The 23,617-nt window shown below is 42.5% G+C and overlaps 1 protein-coding gene across 3 annotated transcripts in view; it reads left to right on the top strand.

The window, feature by feature from the left end:
• LPCAT3 (lysophosphatidylcholine acyltransferase 3) overlaps positions 1 to 23,617 on the top strand; it is a 43,714-nt gene that overhangs the window by 1,112 nt on the left and 18,985 nt on the right. The gene's annotated exons all lie outside the window — the stretch shown is intronic.

Here is a 23,617-nt window from a genome sequence, read left to right as displayed (position 1 = left end):
ACGCTGTGGGACTCTGGAAGCCACTTATCCTCTCTAGGTCTCAGTTTTCTTAGCTGTGAAATGAGGACAGTGATACTTACCTCATAGAATTATCAAGTCCTGTAGGAATACCAGGATCAAGATTCAGTATATATTTGAGTAGTTGGAAGGTCTTACGAAGGTTATGAGAATTTAGCTAGGAGAGTGGAGGTGAGGAATAATTAAGCAAAAGCTTAGGGTGATAATGACAAAACAGGACTGAGCAAGATCAGAGGGTTACAGATCTGGTCCTACAAAGTTTGAGTTTGAGATAAAGTTGAGCATATGTGGGAAGCCTTATGCTAGAAAGTTTGGAATTTATCCAGTAGTCATTAGAGACAGTGACATATAATATCACCAAAGGGTGTTAACCCAATCTGGATGAGGGAGGCATTAATTCATATTTAAACAACCTTGGGTCATATTTGTATTTGCCTCTTATGTATCACAACCAAAATGATCTCACTTTCTTTCAAATAAAGGACACCTTTCCCCCCCCCCTTTAAGTTTTAAGATTTTAAAGGTGGAAGGGATATTAGGTTGTGTGACTTGCTCACACATTCGACCATTTCCTGTATCTCTCTTCCTATCTCATATACTTTTGCCTTCAGTGACTCATAGTATTTCTCATTTTTAGATCAGCTTGGGGCTTCATGTTGCCCCATGACAGGTACAGCTCTTTCATATAGATACGGAGGTTTGGATTTTCTAGGCATAGGTTAATGTAGAATGCAGGAATTTCTCATACGCATAAATCGATAACCTTGACGTGTACAAGGAAGGAGTGCATACTGGCTGTAGATAGGCATTATCACTGCTGTGTTGTAACCTAGAAACCAGTAGCCTTTCAGAAGTGGAAATCCTAGTTCCTCATTTCAGCTCTCAGTGAACAGGGCAGAGAGATGTTGGATGGAATGAAAATCCTTGCTAAGAGATACCAAGTAGGCCTCTAGTCCAAAATGACTTCTAATTCACTTTCTATTATTGGAAATTAAGTTAATTAAAAGCACCTTTCTCTAAATGGAAATATTCCAGGGGGAGAGTTAGGTATATCAGACATTCACATTTTAAAGTGGGAATAACTTTTAATCAGATAGTCTTGTTACTATTTTACTTTTCTTACTTGATCACTGTGTGCTACTCTTGGGTTAGAGCACAGAGCATTAAAGCACTAGCTTTCAAACTTTTTTTGACTGGAACCAATAGTAAGAAATATGTTTTACATTGTAACCCAGTATACACTTATTTACATATGTGTATGTATGTATATATATATTTGAATCAAAGGTTTCAGGAAAGAATATTTATCCTTACTAGGTAGGCAGTGTATTCAGCTGTTTTCTATTCTATTTTTTAGTGCTGTTAATTATCCACTAAATTGATTTCATGACCCAGTAGCAGGGATTCTTAGCAAGAGGTCCATGAGCTTGAACTGAAATTCAAAAAAACATTCTTGTGGGGACGTGTTGGTATGGGTGTGATATATTTATTAAATAATACTCTGTATAGTGTGAACTTAGTAAGGGGTCCGTGCTTTTCACCTGGTTGGCAGAGGGGTCCATGGAATAAAAAAGGTTAAGAGGGAGGGGAAGTGGCTCAAGTCATTGGGCACTCATACTCCCACATGGGCAGTCCTGGGTCTCCTTCTCGGTGCTTCCTAAAGAAGATGAGCAGACAGATGAGGGAGCCATCTTGGGGAGTAGGGAATGAAAAATTTAAAAATCACAGTATCAATAATCTTTTAATTTAAAAAAAAGGTTAATAACCCCTACAGAGAAGCAGATGTGGCTCAGGCAGTTGAGCTCCTGCCTACCACATGGGTAGTCCTGGGTTCGGTTCCTGGTGCCTCCTAAAAAAGGAAGACAAGCACTCAATGAACAGACACAGCAAGCACAAACAATGGGGGAGAGGGATAAATAAATAAAATCTAAAAAAAAAAGCTCTGCTGTAATAGGTCAGAACAAGTTGTTTGAAAAATCCTGAGTTAGAAGGCTATATAAGCTTACGTGGACTGCTGAATATTTTGACAGCCAGAAGACTACATTAAAGTGATAGGTGTGTGTCTATGTTGTGCGTGATTGCAAGGAGTTTGATCGATAGGTACTAAAGGCAAAGGATGCTATGAGTCCTGATGTTGGCAGATGCTACTGGAAAAGCTCTCATCTTCAAAAACTTGGGTCTCATTACTCATTAAGTTAATTAATAACATGAATTATGTCAAATAAAGTCATTAAAAGCTTATTGCATGCCTACTATGGGCAAAGTACTCTGCTCAATCCAAGGGCAAGGTCTGCAGTGAGTAATGGAACTGTGCTTTCAAAGTCTGTTAGAGGGTGGAGAATGGGCGTAAGATAAGTACACTAATATCCATAAGAAATGCCAGAAGAGAAGTGCAATGCTTTATGAGATTTAAAGATGGGACATTTCATGGATTAGGAACTTAGATGAATAAGGCTGCAGCAGACAGGGGTGGTAAACAGAAGGAAAAGTGTGAACAAAGGCACTGAGGTATGAAAGTACACAAGTGAAACTTTCAAGGAGCAGCTAATAGGTCAGTTCAACTAAAACAGAATTTAAGTAGAGAAGTGGTAGAAAATTGCACTGTAAAGGTAGGTTGTGGAGCCTTAAAAATCAAGGTAAGAAGTTTGCACCTAATTAACTAGGTGATAGGGACGTATTTGAATGGGGGGATAATATTACTGAAGCTGTATTTAGGAACATGATGTGCTGTGAAGGGTGGCTTAAAGTAGGCTAGAGGTAGAGAAATTAAAGAGAAGGGGACCAATGTCCTAGATAGGAAGTTATCATGACTTGGAGACAGGGTAGTATCACTGAGAGAAAGAAAGTAGAGAACTCCTGTGAGATACTTAGGAATGCAGACTCTTTTGAAAGATAGATTCTGTCAGCACTTACATCTACACAGCTGTTCAGTGCCATAAACCTAAGAATCACTCTCGTCACCTCCCTTTCTCTTACTCCCCACATTCCAGTCACTAAGTCAAATCAATTCTACCTCCAAATTTTCTCAAATCCATCAACTTTTGTCCATCACCACAGCCACCAACCATCTGTCATCGGAACCACCCAAGTATCCTCCTGACTGGTCTCTAATTCTCTTCTTACCCCCTCCAGTCCATTCTCCACGAGCAGCCAGAGTGATCCGATCCTGTGCCTCTCCTGCTCAGAACCCTTCAAGGGCTTCCATACACGGCTGGTAAGCCCCTGCCTGCTGTTCCAGCCTCGTCTCAAGCAAGTCACAACCTTTTAGCCATATGGCCTTCTTTCCGTTCCTCAACTGCATTAGCCCTTTCCTTTCTCAGAGCCTTTGTACATACCGATCCCCCTGCCGGGAATGCTCTTTACCCCATTATTCACCTGGCAAGACACCTCTTCATCTTTCAGGTCTCAGTTCAAATTGTCCACTTCCTCTGAGAGTTCCCTGACTCTCAATTTAGTTATGTCCCCTTTTATACTTTCACATACTGACTGAAATTTCCTTCCGAGTACATATTACAGTTCGTAATTATATACTTCAGTATAAGAACAGAAACCATATATGTTTTGTTTATCACAGCATACCCAGAGTTTTATACAGTACTTGACTAACAGAAGAGACTTAATAAACATTTGTTGAATAAGTGACGGTATGAATGAATGACTTAGCAACTGATTAAATGGAGGGTAAAGAAGTAGTGAAAAAAATGACTCAGTCCTTCTGCCTGGATGGCTGGGAAGATAGTGGTGTCTTTCACAGATACAGGGAGGGTAAGTGGAAAGTGAGCTCTTCTTTAGTGCCAGGAAGTGATCTAGGTTTTGGATTTGCTTTAGGTTCCAGGGCCATGTCCAGGTGTCACAAGAACTGTAAAACCTGGTCTTCATTTCAGGAAAAAGGTTGGGCTAATGATGCAGTTTTAGGAGTCTATAAGAGGGTCATAATTGATGCCAAGGAGGGATTGCAATGCCTTGGAAAGCTTATACAGAAAGAATCTAATTCATGTTGCTTCACTGTGTTAATGTTGCTACTCCTTGTTGACAGAAATAACAGCTGACATTTATTAATAAGGATTTGCTATGTACCAGACTTGGTTCTAAGTGTGCAAACAGGCAATACTGTATGTAAACCTGCCAGTTACCTGTAAGGTGATTACAGCACTGTTATGCTCTCCCTTGTATAGATCGGAAACTTAAGTAACTTACCAAAGGTCAAACTGGTTCTACATGACTCTAGAGTCCCTGCTGTTCACCACCTTGGGATTGGGAAGGATATGTGGGAGTAGAGAAGATAAATACCCTCCATATCCTTTTATCTTTACACTCTGATGGTTACAGCAAGAGATAATCAGCATATGAGATATCTCTGCTTCCAAAGCTAGAACTGCCCAAATGGAACAGATGGCCACCCCACTTAGTATTAGTGTTCTCTAGCAAAAGTCTTGGCCATAATTGTGACTTGGCTGTTAAACTGATCAAAAACTACAATTGGAGATAAGGAGTCTTTCCTGAGCAGTTCAGAATTAGCATCACTAAGGCTAGTGATATTGAAAATCAAAGGAGGTCCTGTAGTTCCCTCTTTTTTTTTTTTAAAGATTTTATTTTATTTATTTCTCTCCCCTTCCCCCACATTGTCTGCTCTATCTGTCCATTCACTTGTGTGTTCTTCTGCATCCACTTGCATTATCAGATGGCACCAGGAAACTGCATCTCTCTTTTTTGTTGCGTCATCTTGCTGTGTCAGCTCTCCGTGTGTGCGGCACCACTCCTGGGCGGGCTGCACTTTTTTCACATGGGGCAGCTCTCCTAGCAGGGTGCACTCCTTGCGCATGGGGCACCCCTATGTGGGGGTGCTCCTTTGTGACTCGGCACTCCTTGCGTGTGGCAGCACTGCACATGGGCCAGCTTACACGGGTCAGGAGTCCCTAGGTATGGAACCCTGAACCCTCCACATGGTAGACAGATGCTCTATATCAGTTGAGCCACGTCTGTTCCCCCTGTAGTTCCCTTTCGACCAAAGTCAGGTGTGGCCCTTCAGAACTAAACCCAGTGTTTAATGCATAAAGCTTTCTTCAGGTAGCATTGAAATTACAGTATGAAGAGAGCAATGCTAAGCTAGGTGGAAATTAAAAATCATTAACTAAACAAATAAGACTTCTGTGCCTAATACAAAACAGGGTCCAAAAATTCTACTGCTGTAAAATACAGGATTTATCCTAAATGACTTTCAAGGCACCCTCCAGTTCTAAAAGTCTAAGTATATTATCTTTACCTTTTTAGACCTTATTCTAATCCAGGGGTTTTTAAACTCTTTTGTGCCACAGACCCCTTTGCCAGTGAGGTGAAAACCACAAACCCCTTACTAAATCTACACTATATTGTGTATTATTTAATGAATTACTCACACCCACACCAACACGTCCCCACAAGAATAATAATTTTCTGAATTTCAACTCAAGCTCACAGACCCTTGTTAAGAACCCCTGTTCTAATCATTCATAGCCACATATTATATCATAATCTAAAGCTTCCTGTTTGGGGGTTTCTTTTAAATATACTTTTCCACCTCCTGTTTATCTACACCCCAGTATTTTACATTGCATAAAACTTCATGTTTTTAATGCCAGTTTAAATTTAATGTCAAGTAGAATTATTTCTTTGCAGAGTTACATGGAAATTAGGGCCTATGAGATTAGATACACAATCTAACTTACAAAAAAATTACATACTAACAGACATTAAACCATGTCTGGGCAGCCAAGGGAGCTCACTGGAGGTGTTCAGTCCAGCAGGCTTTTAAAAATTGGATTTGATCCTCAGGAAGAAAATGGCATTTCACCTGGGTTTTGGAGGAGAAGGTAAGAGTCTAGCTAAGTAGAGATGAAAGAGAGGGCTTTCCGGCTGGAATGAATAATGAGCATATATATGGAGATCAGGAAAACTGAGGAAACTCTGAGGAACAGCAAGTAGTACAGTTTGGCTAGACCACAGTGGATTGGTAAAGGAGTGGTAGAGATAAACCTGATAGACCTTTCAGCTAGGTAGAAGATAGGGAGAGGAGTGGTAGAGCAAGGTATAGTAAAGTGAACATTATCTTTAGAGAACTGCAAGCCTAGGCTCACATTCTAGATGAGGGAAGCAGATGTGGCTCAACTGATAGAGCATCCGCCTACCATATGGGAGGTCCAGGGTTCAAACCCAGGGCCTCCTGGCCCATGTGGTGAGCTGGCCCACGTGCAGCGCTGCTGTGTGCAAGAAGTGCCGTGCCATGCAGGGGTGTCCCCCACATAGGGAAGCCCCAGGAGAGGCACCGCACACAGAGACAGCTGATGCAGCAAGATGATGCAGCGTAAAAAGACACAGATTCCCAGTGCCACTGAGAATGCAAGTGGACACAGAAGAACACACAGCAAATGTACACAGAGAGCAGACAAGGGGGGGGGGGCGGAGTAATGGGAGAAAAATAAATAAAACAAATCTTAAAAAATTCTAGTTGAAATACGTACTGTTTCGCCATAGGCTAATTACTAAACTGCCATTCATTTCCTCATGTTACTCCCCCCGCCCCAGAAAAAAACAATTATACTAAAGAATTGAGGTTAAGAGATTTATCTGATCAATAATTTTTAAATTACACTTATTTCAAAGGATGCAGCAAAATTTTTATATGAAATTTTTTTTTAAGATACCAACCCTGAACCACCAAGCCTGAGGTGTTTTTTTTAAAGATTGATTGATTGATTGATTCCCTCCCCTTGCGGCTTGCTTGCTGTCTGCTTTCTGTGTCCATTCACTGGGCGTCCTTCTGTGTCTGCTTGTCTCCCTTTGTTGCATCATCTTGCTGCCCCAGCTCTCTGTGGCATTGGCTGTCAGCTCTCTGTGGGCGCCGGCCAGCTTGCCTTCACAGGGAGGCCCCGGAACACGAACCCAGGACCTCCCATGTGGTAGACGAGCCCAATGAATTGAGCCACAGCCGCTTCCCTATATGAATTTTTTAAGATAATACAGGCATCAGAGAAATTTCATATTTTAGAGGACTGCATAGGCATATCTTTTGTGCAGATGTGTTCTTCCTCCTGTTCTGGAAAAGTTTGAGAAGCACTGCTCACTGGGATGGCCAGGGGACTAAATGAGATAAGCAGACATAAACACTTAGCCAAGAGTGACCCAAGGTAGTTTTTCAATAATTTATTCTCCCCCTTTCTTCTCAATAAATATTCATTTCCTTCCTTTTCAAGAATTTGAAACTTAATTTGATTTAATATGGTGGTTCTCACATTGTGGTCTTTGGGAACAGCAGCATCGGCATTTCTTGCACATTCTTAGATCCACCCTAGACCTGCTGAATAGGAAATTCGTGGGAGTGGGACCCAATAATCTGTGTTTTTACAAGTTCTCCAGGTTATACTGATGTATCCTATAGTTTGAGGATCACTGGTTTAGTACAGTTCTTCATGTATCTGTTTTGTAATTCTTGGTGCTCTGATAGTACCTTAAACTTTAAAATGTCATGGTAGCTACTGTCTTTGGAATACATACCTCTCTCAGATTCTTTGTGGCTTAGTTTTCCTCCTTAATGCTGGCATCTCTCTATTTTTTTTTTTTTTAAGGGAGGTACTGGGATTGAACCTGGGATCTGAGACGTGCAAAGCAGGCACTCAACCACTGAGCTACACCTACTCCATTCATTATTTTTTAAATCATATTATCATTATAGTAATATTATTCATCATTGTCATAATTACAGCCATAATTGTTGTCATTACTTTTACCATCTTTCAAACTTTTTTTTTTTAAGATTTATTTTATTTCTCTCCCCTCCCCCCCCCCCATTGTCTGTTCTGTGTCCATTCGCTGTGTGTTCTTCTGCATCCAATTGTATTATCAGGCCGCATTGGGAAACTGCATCTCTTTTTATTGCATCATCTTGCTGTGTCAGCTCTCCGTGTGTGCAGCGCCACTCCTGGGCAGGCTGTGCTTTTTCACGTGGGGCGCCTTTCCTTGCGGGGTGCACTCCTTACACGTAGGGCTCCCCTATGTGGGAGACATCCCTGCATGGCACGGCATTCCTTGCGTATGGCAGCACTGCATGTGAGCCAGCTCACCACACGGGTCAGGAGGCCCTGGGTCTAGAACCCTGGATCCTCCATATATGGTATACAGATGCCCTATCAGTTGAGCCATGTCCGCTTCCCTCTTTCAAGCTTTTAATGAGAAGGTTAAATATAGAGGAATTTTTTTTCATATGGTTGTTGGACTAAGAATTCCATCTTTTTGTGTGTTGCATCAACCACCGTGAACAATATGGCATTCTTCTACTTGATCTCACATGTCTTACTACTTAATGAATTGTGACAGCTTTAACAAAAATTAGGTAATCTAGTTGCAGCTGCTGGGGAAAGCTGTTGTACTATCAAGACAACCTATCCTTCATAAGCGTAGTTTTTAAGGTAGGAGTGTTTATGTGTGTGTGTGTGTAAAGTCAAGGACCAGGAGTTTTAGAGCCCCCTTGGAGTTCTCATGTTAAAGCAATAATAGCTTCCTAGACCTTCAAAGTCTGTCTATAATTTGCATAGCCCCAAAGATGTTCTATACATCCTTATTTCTCCCTATTTTTAGAATGAGAGTGGATGGGTCTGGGAAGGTTAAGACAATTTTTTAAGAGGGAGTGGAGTACAAAGTTTCTGCATAAGAATTTCCTTTGCCTTAAAAATGAACTTGTTTTGTAATATAAGTTCTTCTCTATTCAAGCAGTGGCTTGAAGATCAAGGAGATCCATGAAGCTCTGGACACCTTGGATAGAGGATTCTATATTTGAACAATTGTTAGTAATAAAGGCTTATGAACGAAATGCCATTGTGTTGTAACTATAGAGACAGTTTGTCCAAGATTGGGCACACTAATAGGCCAAAAATGATGAGTCCCAGGTTTTATTCTTGACTTCACATGAAGCCATCAAGTAGACTATTTACATGCACCACTCTAAACAGAGGCTACATTAAAATACAAAATTTTTAAAAATTCTCAGTTAAAAATGCTTTTCAGTACCAAGAGTTCATGTTGTTAGGTTATTTTCATAAGACAATATGGGGGAAACGGACTTGGCCCAGTGGTTAGGGCATCCGTCTACCACATGGGAGGTCCGCGGTTCAAACCCCAGGCCTCCTTGACCCGTGTGGACTGGCCCATGTGCAGTGCTGATGCGCGCAAGGAGTACCCTGCCACGCAGGGGTGTCCCCCGCGTAGGGGAGCCCCACGCGCAAGGAGTGCGCCCGGTAAGGAGAGCCGCCCAGCGCGAAGGAAAGTGCAGCCTGCCCAGGAATGGCGCCGCCCACACTTCCCCTGCCACTGACGACAACAGAAGCGGACAAAGAAACAAGACGCAGCAAAAAGACACAGAAAACAGACAACCGGGAGAGGGGAGGGGAATTAAATAAATAAAAATAAATCTTTAAAAAAAAAAAAAGACAATATGGGACGCAGATTTGACTCAACTGATAGAGCATCTGCCTACCACATGGGAGGTGGAGGTCCAGGCCTGATCCATGTGGAGCTGGCCCACATGCAGTGCTGATGCGCACAAGGAGTGCCATGCCACGCAGGGGTGTCCCCCACAAAGGGGAGCCCCACGTGCAAGGAGTGCACCCAGTAAGGAGAGCCGCCCATGTGAAAAAGCGCAGCCTGCCCAGGAATGGTGCCGCACACACGGAGAGCTGATGCAGCAAGATGACACAACATAAAGAGACACAGATTCCCGGCGCTGCTGTCAAGAATACAAACGGACACAGTAGAACATACAGCGAATAGACACAGAGAGCAGACAATGTGGGGAAAGGGGAGAGAAATAAAAATAATTAATCTTTTTTTAAAAAAGAGAAAATAGTAAGTAGTCATATCTGCTACATAAACTTATATATAAGGTAGAAAATTTGTTAATTAAGAATTTATCAAATTTTGTAGTCAGTTAACAATTTACTATCAAAAACCAAGGATTCATGTAAAAGTAATTAATGCCACTGAATGTACCCTTAAAAATGGTTAAAATGGCAAATTTTATGTTACATATATGTTACCACAATAAAAAGTAATAATAGAGAGTTCAAGTGTATATATTGTATGGAAATCTTAGGAGTATGTTAGATTCCAGAAGATTAAAGTTCTGAGATCCATATATTTGTATATGCTGCAATTAGTGTCATCTTTGTAGATTAGAGAAATGGGTTATAGGTCTCGAGACTGCAGTTTCTGCTATGATAGCAATTCTAAATTTAGTAACCATTCTGGGTTACTGTCCATAAATATAGAATTTCTGTTTATAAGCCAACAAGGGGAGGCAGTTTGAAATAACCACATGGAACTTCCCAAGTATGCCCAAGGTCAGTTTAGATTTAGTCTTACCGCCTACTTGCTGTAAGCCATGCCTTCTCAGTCTTGTCCACTAAATACACTAAGAGCCTAACAGAGTAATTTTGGGGACCCAGGTCATCATCTCACCAGAAGTTCCAAATTTCTGTAAGTCTTGCCATCTTGTTTTATATTAATATTTTATGTATATTTTATTATAATCTAAAATATATAATGTCTTTATATTTTGAAAATTCTCTCTAAATCTTCAAGTAATATTGAAATGCAGATGTTAAAAGAAGTATGTAATTTCTAGGTGGGAAGAACAGGGAAGGAATTCTTCACTTTAAGTATAACAATGAGGAATAAGTAGCTTTTGGTCATTGGAGTAGAAGGAACTGGCATAAGCAAAAATACGAATAAAGTATAAGACTAGACATATTTAGGAAACATTGGATATACTAGGTTTTCAAACACTTTGAGCAGTGGTTTCTTAGATATGACACCAAAAGCATAAGCAACTGGAGAAAAAAATAGATAAATTGGACTTAATCAAAATTTTTAACTTTTGTGCATCAAAAGACACTATTAAGAAAGGGAAAGGGAAGCGGACTTGGCCCAGTGGTTAGGGCATCTGCCTACCATATGGAAGGTCCACAGTTCAAACCCCGGGCCTCCTTGACTCGTGTGGAGCTGGCCCATGCGCAGTGCTGATGCGCGCAAGGAGTGCCCTGCCACGCAGGGGTGTCCCCCTCATAGGGGAGTCCCACGTGCAAGGAGTGTACCTCATAAGGAGAGCTGCCCAGCGCGAAAGAAAGTGCAGCCTGCCCAGGAATGGCACCACACACATGGAGAGCTGACACAGCAAGATGATGTAACAAAAAGAGACACAGATTCCCATGCTTCTGACAACAGCAGAAGTGGTCAAAAAGAAGAACACGCAGCAAAATGGACACAGTGAACAGATAGCTGGGGAGGGGGGGAGGGGGAAAGGGGAGAAAAATTTTAAAAAACAAATCTTAAAAAAAAAAAAAGAAAGTGAAGGTGAGCAGATGTGGCTCGAGCAATTGCATGCCTGCTTCCCTCATGGGAGGTTCTGGATTCAGTTCCCAGTACCTCCTGAGAAAAAAAAAAAAAAAAAACAAGTGAAACAAATGAGAAAACCAAATCAGGGGAGCTGATGTGACTCAGTGGTTGAGCACCGGCTTCCCACATATGAGGTCCCGGGTTCAATTCCCAGTCTCTGGCACCTCAAAAAAGTGAAAAAACAACCCACAGAATTGGAGAACATATTTGTAGACCACTTATCTGATAAGGATCCAGTATTCAGAATATATAAAGAACTCTTACAACTCAACAATAAAAAGACAAACCAGTCTTTTAAAAAGCAGGCAAAGGACTTGAGTAGTTCTCTAAAGAAGACATACAAATGGCCATTAAGTATGTGGCCATCAGGAAAATGCAAATCAAAACCACAATGAGATACCACTTCATACCACTAAGGTTGGCTGTAATCAAAAATCAGGGAACAGGCAGTGGACTTGGCCCAGTGGTTAGGGCATCCGTCTACCACATGGGAGGTCCAACGTTCAAACCCCGGGCCTCCTTGACCCGTGTGGAGCTGGCCCATGCGCAGTGCTGATGCGCGCAAGGAGTGCCCTGCCACGCAGGGGTGTCCCCCGTGTAGGGGAGCCCCATGCGCAAGAGTGCGCCCCGTAAGGAGAGCCACCCAGTGTGAAAGAAAGTGCAGCTTGCCCAGGAATGGCGCCGCACACACAGAGAGCTGACACAGCAAGATAACGCAACAAAAAGAAACACAGATTCCTGTGCCGCTGACAACAACAGGAGCCGACAAAGAAGACACAGCAAACAGAGAGAGAACAGACAACCGGGGTGGGGGTGAAGGGGAGAGAAATAAATAAATAAATCTTTTTTAAAAAATCAGGGAGCAGGTGCAGCTCAGTGGCTGAGCATCTGCTTTGCATGTACAGGGTCTTGGGTTCAATCCCTAGTACCTCCTTAAAAAAAAAGAAAAGGTGAACAATAATGAAAAGCACTGGCAAAGATATAGAGAAATTGGAACCTTCATGTGTTGCTGGTGGGAATGTGAAATGGTTCAGCCACTGTGGAAAACTGTTGGGCAGTTTCTCAATTGCTGGTTACCATATGATCCAGAAATTCCACTCCTAGGTGTATAACCAAAAGAATTGAAAATATATATTCACACAAAACTTAATATACAAAGTTATGGCATTATTATAATAGCCAAAACATGGAAGTAGCCCAAATATCCATCAACTGAGGAGGTGATAAAATAGTATGTCCATTCAATGGAATATTATTCAGCCATAAAAAAGAAATGAAGTTCCTTAAAAACATTATGCAAAGGGGAAGCAGTTGTGGCTCAACATGGAAACATGTGGCTCAACCGATAGATCGTCCGCCTACCATATGGAGGGTCCAGGGTCCAATACCCAGGGCCTTCTGTCCTGTGTGGTGAGCATGGCCACATGCAAGTAGTGCCATGCCACACAGGGGTGTCCCCTGCATAGGGGTGCCCCACATGCAAGGAGTGTGCCCCGCAAGGAGAGCCGCCCTGTGCGAAAAAAGTGCAGCCCGCCCAGGAGTGGCACCTCACATACATAGAGCTGATGCAGCAAGATGACGCAACAAAAAAAGCAACACAGTTTCCTAGTGCCACATGACAAGAATGCAAGCAGACACGGAAGAACACACGGCGAATGGACACAGAGAGCAGACAATGGGGGGGAAGGGGAGAGGAATAAATGTTTTTTAAAAAATTATGCAAAGTGAAAGAAGCCAGACACAAAAGGCTATATATTGTATGATCCCATTAATGTGAAACATCCAGAGTAGGCAAATCCATAGAGCTAGAAAGTAGATTAGTGGTTGCCAGGCTCTAGGAGAAAGGTGAATTGGAAGTGACTGCTAAGAAATATGGGATTTCTTGTTGGGATGATGTTAATGTTCTGGCATTTAGTGGTGATAGTTATACAACATTGTGAAATTACTGAACACTACTGAATTGCATGCTTTAAAAAAAGAGAATAAAAAGGGAATATGTATAGTCACGGGAGGGAAAAAAGCCTTGATTCGCATTGGAATAAAATGAGGTAAGATAGAAAGTTTGTAAAGGGACTTGAATGCCAAGCTGAAGAGTTGGTTCTCGTCTTGTGGTAGCAAGAAGCCACTAGAGTATATGAGCAGGGGGTGATATATTCAAAACAGTGCTGTAAGAAGTTTAATTTGACTGCAAAATAGGAAGAGAGATAGTGGCATCCAGAAAGAGAAATAGAAGACTATAAAGTCATAGGTTTAACACCCAAGGTTTCAGGTCTTCATGAAGAATCCTTTATGAAGGTGTATATACACATATGGATGGGATACAGGCTAATCGGGGACAAAAATGTGAATATTAAAGACCAGACAGATAATATAACAGAGTTCTTAACATGCACAGACTCTGGACCAGCCTGTCTGGATTCACATCCCAGCCTGTGACCTTAGGTAAATTAATAAACCTCTCTGCGCCCAACTCTCATATCTGTAAAATTGAGGAAAACCTACCCGTAGGGTTGTTGTGAGGATTTAATGAGTTAATATATGTGACGTGCTTCCAATGTCAGACTCAGAGAAAGAGCACAGTAAGTGTTGGCAACAAATCTGAGACTCCAGGGAGCCCTGAGTCACAAAGCAGTGAGCAGCCAATAGTTCTCTGCTTTGTTGTCCTCTGCTCCTTAAAGCATATGAAGTAACAATCACAGTGTTTAAAAAAAAAAATTATTTTTCCCTTTGCAAAAATAGCCCTAGAAAGAAAACCCAATTACAAATAATGGAGTGGAAATGGCCAAAAAAGAGCAAAAAAAGTAGCCAAAACATTGATGATTCTTAGCCAGAAAACATGTTTTAGATACATTAACAAGTGTAATGATGAAATTTGATAGTTATTCAATTCTGTAATATGACCCAGTGCCCCATGCCTTCTATGTAGCATTGTTTCTCAGTACAATACCAAGGCATTCCCTCCCTCCCTTCCAGAATTGGGAATCTGCATTTTTTTTTTAAAAGATTTATTTATTTATTTAATTCCCCCCCCCTCCCCTGGTTGTCTGTTCTTGGTGTCTGTTTGCTGCGTCTTGTTTCTTTGTCCGCTTCTGTTGTCGTCAGCTCTTTCTTTTCACGCTGCTCTTTCTTTTCACGCTGGGCGGCTGCTCTTTCTTTTCACGCTGGGCGGCTCTCCTTACGGGGCGCACTCCTTGCGCGTGGGGCTCCCCCACGCGGGGGACACCCCTGCGTGGCACGGCACTCCTTGCGCGCATCAGCACTGCGCATGGCCAGCTCCACACGGGTCAAGGAGGCCCGGGGTTTGAACCGCGGACCTCCCATGTGGTAGACGGACGCCCTAACCACTGGGCCAAAGTCCGTTTCCCGGAATCTGCATTTTTTAAATCTACTTGTTTAGTAAGAATCCCAGGTAATTCCTATGTATGCTACAGATTGAGAACAAGGACAGTGTACAAGAAACAAGAAAAAAGACTCATGAAAGTGTCTTTTCTGTTTAGCATACTGTATTAAGTGTAAAAAAACAAAACAATATTTGTGTATTCTTTTCAATGAGATGTGAAAAAATAATGTTTTTTTTTGCTTAATTGAATTTAAAAATTAGTCACTAAAACACCCTATTCATACTAAGCAGTTCAGTTAATAAATTATGGGGGGAGGAAAGGAGGAGCTTTTTGTGCACTACAATGCCTCTAGAAAATTTTGTGCTAAATTTTTAAGTTTCATTTTAATAACCAGGGAAAATGTTTTTATTCATCCAGTTTGTAGTTGTTGTTTTTTTTAAGATTTAATTTTTATTTATTTCTCTCCCCTTCCACCACCCCCCCCAGTTGTCTGCTCTCTGTGTCCATTCCCTGTGTGTTCTGTGACCACTTCTATCCTTATCAGGAGCACCAGGAATCCGTGTTTCTTTTTGTTGCGTCACCTTGCATGTCAGCTCTCCGTGTGTGTGGCACCATTCTTGGACAGGCTGCACTTCCTTTTGCACTGGGCAGCCCTCCTTACGGGGCACACTCCCTGCACATAGGGCTCCCCTACACAGGGGATACTCCTTGCACGCATCAGCACTGGGCGTGGGCCAGCTCCGCACAGGTCAAGGAGGCCCGGGGTTTGAACCGTGGACCTCCCATGTGGTAGGCGGACGCCCTACCCACTGGGCCAAGTCCACTTCCCGCAGTTTATAGTTCTTAAGGTACATGTAGGGCCTAACAAATTCCAGTGTTTGATTTTTGTGCTTTGCCCACGTTTTCATTATTTTTTTATTTCATGAAAGAACAATTGCCACAACTATGTGTGTGTATATAAGGAAGTATGGGGAAACAGTTGGACAGATATATAAATTTTCTTATATTTATGGGGTTTTTTTCAGTTTTTGTTTTATTTTTGTGTTTCTCGCTTTCTCTTAAATAGTAGCAGGAAACAAGTTGTCCTTAGGGAAGAAAAATACTTATATAGAATTCAAACTCCTTTCTGTTTTCTTTTGAAAGACTACAGACAGAGAAAGAAAGGGAGATAAAAATATGAAGAGAAACCCAGTTACAACCTATTCAAATTCATAAGGACAATTAGGAGTGTTGAGCTGTTACCTTTCTCCTTTTAGAATCTTAGCTGGATAAGAGAATTCATTGTTTCATTTGCTGAAATAGCTGCTGAGAAAAAGAATTCTCACCTATCTTGTTGTATTTACTCTAAAGACAGGAGAGAAGTAATCAAGGCATGTATTTGGGAAGTTTAGAGAAGGCTAATTAGCCAGTTGACTGTGTAACAGGGCAATCCTTGGGCAACCGAAGTCTAGATCAAGTTAGAATGGGAGGAAGCGGACTTGGCCCAGTGGTTAGGGCATCCGCCTGCCACATGGGAGGTCCGTGGTTCAAACCCCGGGCCTCCTTGACCCATGTGGAGCTGGCCCATGCACAGTGCTGATGCACGAAAGGAGTGCCCTGCCATGCAGGGGTGTAGGGGAGCCCCACACGCAAGGAGTGCACCCCGTAAGGAGAGCCGCCCAGCACAGAAGAAAGTGCAGCCTGCCCAGGAATAGTGCCACACACACGGAGAGCTGACACAGCTAGATGAAACAACAAAAAGAAACACAGATTCCCATGCTGCTGATAAGAATAGAAGCAGTCACAGAAGATCACATAGCAAATGGACACAGAGAGCAGACAACTGGGCAGGCGGGTGGGAACAAATTAAAAAAAAAACCTTAAAAAAAGAGCTAGAATGGGAGCTAAGGACCTTTTGCCCACTGAAAACCAGTGGAAGAAAATGGAAAAAACAAAAAACAGGTACCCACAAGCTAATTGGACATTTTTAAGATAGAGCTAGAAAGTGTACAGCTCAATAAGCATAAATATTAGGGAGGCAGGGGAATCACTTCAGGTCTATATAAGGGAAAGAAAAGGGGGGAACCAATAAAAGGGGCTATAGCAGTTTGATATCATTATGTATTCCAAAAATAGATATTGGACTGTGTTTGTAATCTGGTCTGTACCTAGGTGTGATTATGATTAGGGCTTTGATTGGGCCCCATCATTAGGGCATTGAGTCCCCATCCCTTGGTGGCTAGGGATTCACAGATAAAAGACATGGCAAAGGATAGAAGTAAGGGTTTTTAATGTCGGAGTTTGATGCTGGAGCCCCAGAAAGTAAGCTCACAGAGGAAAGAAAAGCAAGCCCCAGGAAGAGAAGAACCCTGAGCCAAGGAAGAAGCAAGCCCTGGGAAGAGAGGAACCCTGAACCCAGAGAGAAGCAAGACCCTGGAAGGGACGACCCCAGGAAGCCTGAACCCTCGCAGACGTCAGCAGCCACCTTCTCCAACACATGAAAATAGACTTTGGTGAGGGAAGTAACTTATGCTTTATGGCCAGGTATTTGTAAGCTCCTACCCCAAATAAATACCCTTTAGAACGGCCAGCAGATTTCTGGTATTTTGCATCAGCACTCCTTTGGCTGACTAATACAGGGGCCAAACAAAGGTAAGAAGTGAGACGAGGGCACAGGAATAAGAGAGCTGGAAAAGAGGGGCTCAGCTTGGCCAGTCCTCTGCTTCCCTATTGTGCTTCTAGGTCAAACTACTAATTCAGCTTCTGTGGGCCTCGGTACCCAAGTGACAAAGGTCTGTGCTAGGTGATTTCTATAACCCTTTCTACTCTGGACTTAAACGGTTGCCCCTGCTGTCTAAAATACATAGCTTTAGCGTGTAAAACAGGTGCCCCTCTCCCTTCCTCTGCCTGCCCCAATTCTGACTGCATTCTGGTCTTGCCTGGTATAGTCTCTTGTGATGTACACCAGATTTCAACCACTGTGTGTAAACATGTTATGAGAAAGGAAGAGGGGTCCTATGCTATGTGATTTTCCCTTGCTGCACACACTGAACTAGGGTTGTCAGTGTACCCTGAAGTCCCGACTGACAGTCTTGCTGCCCCTTCTTCAAAATTTCCTTCCAAGGTGCTCCCCGCCTCCTTGCATCCCACATCCCAGCTGGCTCTGCCTGCCTCACGCACAGTCCTGTCAGAGCCTCCCCTCTCCTCCCCAAGGCTGGTGCAGCCCCTGGCGGCCTGGATCCCACCAGCACCAGCACTGCTGCCAAGCACACCCTGCCCCCACCCAGCCTTATTTGGGGAATATATCTGTTATTTGAACAACATTGGGTGAAGCCTTTGTTCCCACAGAATTCTGACAATAGCAGCAGCAGAATTTTCAGGCATGTGCCCAGTTTCATTGTGGCAGTGGTTACTGATGATTTTTTAAATCTTGGAGCAGAGGCAGATCCAAGCCATGAGGGACCTAAAGCTTATGCAATCTCAGGGAAGTTCTTTTTAAAAAAAATACAGAAATATCTTTTACATAATTTACAAAAAGATATGACCATATGAACATGTTGCTAGTGCCCCCAGTCTCCCAACACGGCACTGAAAGGTGCTTGGACAAGTCAAGAGCCCTGAAACTGAAGCTTTATTAGATTCATGGCAAATCTGCTTCTTCCTGGGAATAAGGGGTACAACTCACAGACCTTTATTTTTGAAACTTGTTATAGATTTGATTTAGTTAAGTCAGATTGAGTTGGTAAAGGCCAAAATTTCACACCCCTGGGTTAGAGGGTGAAACATGAGGTATCTCAAAACCAGTTAAAATGATACTCAAGTTTTAAGAAGTTAGGTATACTACTGTCAGTCAGAAGCAGAATGGGCATCACCATCCCAAAATCCTCAAGATTGAGGAATGAACAAACGTAAGTGGGGGGGATGCAACTATGGACTAAAGTAGACTTATGATTATACTAGCAATGGAAGAACTTGTAGCACTGATATAAAAGCAGTGGCCACCAGAGGTTCTGAGGGGAGGGAGAGGGAAGACTAGGTGTAACATGGGGTCCTTTGGGACACTGGAATTGTCCTCCACAACATTGCAATGACAGATGCAGGCCATTATACATTTTGTCAAAACCTATGAAATTGTGCAGTGCAAAATGTAAACTATAATGTAAACTATAGCCGTGGTTAGCATTGCTTCAGTACATGTTCATCAATTGTAACAAATGCACCACACTAATGAGAAATGTTGTTAATGGGGTCATTGGGGGAGGGGAGTATATGGAATCCCCTATATTTTTGATGTAATGTTTATGTAATCTAAAGCTTCTTTAAAATATATATATTTTTTAAAGTTAGGTATAGCTATGCTTATATAAAATATTCACCCATACACAAATATTTTTTAAATGGTCTAAAGGAAATACTGGTTGCTGTTTTGCAAATATTTTCTCTTTTAATCTGTACAACAGCCCTGCAAGATAACTGGTATTTCCCCCTATGTCACAGATGAAGAAATTGAGGTACAAAGGATGTAAGTAATTTGCCCAAGCTGCAGAGCTGCATTTCTAAACTAGATCAGTGACTCCAAAGCCCAAAGATACACAAACTGATCAGAAAATCTAGCTAGAAGTTGCACATGGTTTACTAATATACAAATAATTTAAAATGTGACAAAAAGCACTTAATACATTGCTAGTAAAAGCATTTTGGTGTCTTAAACCTCTTCAAAATCAGTCTGAACAGCTGTTACTCCTATTCTACTAAAATGAAGAAATGTCATTCAACAGCTCTCTTAGCTTTAACATTCTGTAAGTCTATAAATTTTTTAAAAACAATTTTTTTGCCAAAAAAAAAAAGTGATCTAAAGTAACAAAGTAACTGACCATTTGAGCAAACTGCATTAGTATAGAAAAATCCTATAATCCAGATGTTCAAGCATAAGGCTAATGTTCTTAAAATGCCTTTTACCATTTGATTAGACTTGCAATACTCCTTCAGGCTTGCCACTTGTGGAAAACCAACTTTTTCCTAGCCTAGGAAGCTAATAAGAACCTGTGAATGTCTAATACCGGTGGCATGCTTCACTTTCAGTCCCTAAGGACCATTTTCTCAAGAAGAAACAAAAGGGATTGGTGACAGCAAAATCAGCCTTGCAGTGTCATAGCTTTTCAGCCTCTGTGGCAGGTTGCTCCAGTCCAGCCCACGTGTGGATAGCCTCAGTCACTGGCACTCGGCTTACGAAGGCCTTGCTCACTAAGAGCACTTGGCCTAAAGGGAGAATTGAAGAATCACTGTTGGCAGGGCTCTGGGGCAATGCAGGGTTAGCTTGTTTGGTTGGCGTGAGAGACTTGGAAAAACTGGTATTTCTTAACCTGCATAATAACCCTTTTTCTTTCTTTCTCACAAATAACAACCATCTAGTAGTTTACCTTTAAAATATCCTCTCTGTTCTTCCTTCATCCCTTGGACATCTTTTATCACTTGTTCCAGTTTCCCTGAATCCTATACCACAGTGGTCAAAGCATTTAAGACGTTGAGCTGGAGGCGGTAACTTTCAGAAATGAACTGCTGTATTCTTACAGCAGGATGGGCGGAGGGGGAGGTCCCCAAGGATTAGATTAACAAAGTAAAGGAGATTGCCTGAATTTAGAATTAAAATAAAGTTTGAAATGTTTCAGATCAGAAGACAAACAAGCATAAAAATAGATGTGCATGTGTCTGCCTACAGGTTAACAGGTTGTTTTTTTTGAACCTGGGACCTCAGGCATGTGAAGCAAGTGCTCAACCACTGAGCTACACCCTCTCCACTACTAACAGGTTCTCAAGTGTAGATTGTCTAAAAGTCAGGGAATAACACAGCTATAGCCCTGAAAGAGTGCACAGCTAGTTATTAGTGCCTCACTCCCAGGTCACTGCCCAGTGCCAAGACATATGGCAGGAATATTAGAATGGAAATCAGGTCATGTGGATTCTAATTTGAATTCTGCTAATTAACCTTGGGTGTGACAGTTATCCCCTTTGGGCCTAAGTTTCTTATCTGTCTAATGAACAGTTTGGAGCAGATGATTTCTAAGGTTTCTTCAGTTCTAAGAATTTGTGTTCTGTGAATAACCAGTTATATTCAGCATATGACTCAGCCTGAGGTATTCAGGATTGGTGGAGTGTGGAAGGTGTGCCTGGCACCCTGCCTTTACTATCAACCAGACTTAAGTCAGGTGAACAGGGACAAAGGACCCGTTCTGAACAAATTCCAAAGGTGAGCTTCATCCCAGCCTAAACATCCATTATCTACAGTGCTTTTCCGGCGACAGAGTGACCAGTAACTAGGCTCTAAGCACTCAGAGCCTAATCAGTTACCTATCACTTCATAAACAAGTCAAGCAAGGCTTAACTCTCCCTCCTATTTCTGTTTTTCCTTTCTCTGCATAGTTCTCTAGCAAGGAATTTCCATCTTGGTGAAAGAAGAGGGGGAAAAAAGGGAAAAAATTTTAAAAAAGAATGAGGCAGCTCTGTGTGCACCAATAGGGAAGCTGCATCAATTTCTTTTTTTTTAAGATTTATTTTATTTACCCCGCCCCCCCACCTCATTGTTTTGAGCTCACTGTCTGCCTTCTGTGTGTTCGTCTGTATCTTCCTGGCTTCACTTTAGGCAGCACTGGGAACCGATCCTGGGACCTTCCTGAGGGGAGAGAGGTACTCAATCTTTTGCACCACCTCAGCTCCCTGGTTTGCTGCATTTCTCATTGCCTCTCCTCTGTGTCTCTTTTTGTTGCGTCGTCTTGCTGCACCATCTTTCCTCTCAGGCCAGCACTCCAGTGTGGGCCAGCTCTCCTGTGTGGGCCAGCACTCCTCATGGACCAGCACTCCACTCAGGCCAGGGCTCTGCTCAGTCTAGCTTGCCGCACACAGCTTGACTTTCACCAGGAGGCCCCAGGAATCAAACCTTGGACCTTCCTGTGTGGTAGACAGGAGCCCAGTTGCTTGAGCCACATCCATTTTCCTGTATTGATATTTTGGTGCACTGAATATTGGTTGTTGTTTTTTGTTTGTTTGTTTGTTTGTTTTTAAAGATTTATTTATTTAATTCCCCCCTCCCCCGGTTGTCTGTTCTCTGTGTCTATTTGCTGTGTCTTGTTTCTTTGTCCGCTTCTGTTGTCGTCAGCGGCACGGGAAGTGTGTGTGGCGCCATTCCTGGGCAGGCTGCACTTTTCTTTTGCGCCGGGCGGCTTTCCTCACGGGTGCACTCCTTGCGTGTGGGGCTCCCCTACGCGGGGGACACTCCTGCGTGGCGCGGCACTCCTTGCGCGCATCAGCACCGCGCATGGCCAGCTCCACACGGGTCAAGGAGGCCCGGGGCTTGAACCGCGGGCCTCCCATGTGGTAGACGGACGCCCTAACCACTGGGCCAAGTCCGTTTCCCTGGTTGTTGTTTTTTTAAGCTCTTAAGATTTATTGTTAAATTTTTTAAAAAGTGAGAGGCATAAATTTTTCTTAAAAGAATAGAAGAAAATTGAATGAAATAATAAAATTATTTTCAAAATAAAAATAATAAAATTATCATTTGAAAATACTTGACAAAAATCAACTACAAATAAGTTGTGTTCAAAAGCAGTCCTATTTTGTATTCTAGTCTGTAATTCTTGGGAAATTCTATCGGAAATTTTATTAAAAGAGCAGGCCACCATTTGGTAGACCCTGAATGTGGCCTTCCAGTCTTGTCCAGTATGCCCATTATAGAGGGTAGCATTCTACAGTCTGTAAAAAGTAATCCAGGGGAAGCAGACGTGGCTCACAGATAGAGCATCTGCCTACCATGTGGGAGGGTCCAGCGTTCAATTCAATACCCAGGGCCTCCTGACCCGTGTGGCAGCTGGCCCACGCACAGAGCTGCCACACACAAGGAGTGCCATGCCACGCAGGGGCGCCCCCGCATGGGGGTGTCCCACACACAAGGAGTACGCCCCGCAAGGAGAGCCGCCCCACGTGAAAAAAGCACAGCCCCCCCAGGAGTGGCACCACACACACGGAAAGATGACGCAACAAAAAAGAGACGCAATTTCCCAGTGCCACTGAGGGTACAAGCAGACACAGAAGAACACACAGCAAGTGGACACCGAGAGCAGACAACAGGGGGCGGGAGGAAGGGGAGAGAAATAAATAAAAATTAAATAAAATAAAAAAGTAATCCAGACCTAGTAAGGATGAAAATGAAATTTTTCTGGCTACCAATTTTAACTAGAAATTCCAAGAGCAGCCATAATCCTGTGCTTATGCATTCTAGAGAATAAACAGTTCCTAAAAACAGTAACAGACCTAGGCTTTATTATTTTTGTCATTGATATCTGTCCCCCATCCCTTTGTCTCCAACTACAAGCATGAATTTTGAGTTTGAGATGAGATTCTGTCACTTTAAGGAACCTGCTGACCATCTAAGCCAGATGATGTCAACTAGAACAGGGGTGAGGTTTGGAGAAATGGTCTGGGTTGTGGGTGCAGCTACCAGATTGCTACCAGAAATGGGTAGGAAAGAGCAGAGACGGGTTAGACCACAATTCTAGGAAGCCGACCGCAAAAGGAATAAGTAAAATCGAATGGCAGCTAGAAGCGGCAGTATAGTTGATTGGTGCGATGTGGGATTAGAGGGATGATACTGAGAGTGAGACCATGGGTTAGAATCCAACTTCATCACTTACTAGCTTTAACCAGCACAGACAGCTTAGATACCTGCTTTGATTAATTTCTTTATTTGTAAAATGAAGACAATATTACTTACCTCATACAGTTGTTAGGAGGATTAAATAGAATAATGTGTGTAAAGTACTTCATTCAATACATGACACACAGTAAGGGCTTGAGAAAAGTTATTC

Source organism: Dasypus novemcinctus, chromosome 20 (assembly GCF_030445035.2).
Source record: "Dasypus novemcinctus isolate mDasNov1 chromosome 20, mDasNov1.1.hap2, whole genome shotgun sequence".
In the NCBI taxonomy this organism is placed as follows: domain Eukaryota; kingdom Metazoa; phylum Chordata; class Mammalia; order Cingulata; family Dasypodidae; genus Dasypus; species Dasypus novemcinctus.
This window is presented reverse-complemented; position numbering and strand designations above follow the sequence as displayed.